Source organism: Sycon ciliatum, chromosome 7, assembly GCF_964019385.1.
Source record: "Sycon ciliatum chromosome 7, ocSycCili1.1, whole genome shotgun sequence".
NCBI classification, from domain to species: Eukaryota; Metazoa; Porifera; class Calcarea; order Leucosolenida; family Sycettidae; genus Sycon; species Sycon ciliatum.
The window spans coordinates 17,796,117-17,797,438 of NC_088649.1; positions in this window are offsets into that span (position 1 = coordinate 17,796,117).

Below are 1,322 nucleotides of genomic sequence, written 5' to 3' on the forward strand. Positions count from 1 at the left end.
TGTCCGCCTTAAGGTTTGTATGGTTCTGCCAATTTCACTGGTTTTTGAGCAGAGTCTGTCACCTTTTCGAGCAAAATCCGCCGGTGCCTGGTATGGTCAGCAATCTGAAATACAATGTACCCTGAGGAAGAGGTGACTAAGCTGCAAACAAATGTGCTGCTTAGAGCCCAGAGCAAGGTAACTCTAGTATATTGATCCCCGGGTGCATGGGGCTAAACGTGAGTAGGAAGTAACGAGCGGGTTCTGGGACAGGGGGCGCCCGGGTCCCAAAAAATGGGGTATTATTGAAAAATGGGGTACTAATAGTACCCCATTTTTGCGGTGAAAATTATTTTTGGCCCGGTTTTTTTGCGGATAAAAATATGTGCCAGGGGGTGCCCCTACCTCAAAAAAAAAAGGGGGTATTATTGAAAATATGTATTGGGGTGTTATGCTCTACCCTAAACAATAAGGTAATATGGTGTCATGATTATGTAAGTATAAAAGGTGTGTTCTTGAATGATGATCCAGTCAGTTTCAAGTTGTTGTGGTGCAGTGAAAATGGATTCTGAATTTGAGATCCTGTATGCTTATGTACGTTCAAAGAAGCAATGTGCGCTGGAGGAAAAGAAGAAGAAGAAGAAGAAGGAGATAGAGGAAAGTGAAGAAGTGTGTTATCATCGTGAAGAACAAGTTGAGCATGCTGGTCATAGAGTTTGTTCTCAGTGTGCATTGGTAATGGCGGACATTTACATGCCCGAGGTAAAGTGGAGAGAGCGTTGTACTAGCATAAAGACCTACACGGATTCCGATCGCATTCAAGGTGTGAATCGTCATCTTGTTCATTTTCTCAACAAGATCGAGTTCACTTTACCGCATGCACAGTTTCACCCTGTTCAAGAGGCACTGCAAGCAATGAAGAAGTCCAGTAGCTATAAAAGCATGAACTATGCAATAGCATTATCGTGTATACTTCATGAGGATCATGATGCAGTGCGCACACTGCGTTCTTCTTTACCGCGCAGTAATGTATCATGGTTGAGAAGCAGCCGCATTACACAACCTCTTCCATCATGTTTTCCACTGATGTTTCTTCTACATCTCATGGAACACATCAAGGGTCCTCTGTCCGCTAGACAGCTGAACACTCTGAAAGTTAATTTGTCCTTGATGTCACCTGCAGACCTGTCCATGATGCATCTTCTAATAGATGCCTATTGTTGGCATGACTACAGTCTGGAATATTTAGTAGATCACGTGACCTCTCTCCCACCTGATCTTGCCAACATACTCTATCAATTTACCAAGACTGCAGTACGTCATCAACGTTAGCAATGCGTTGG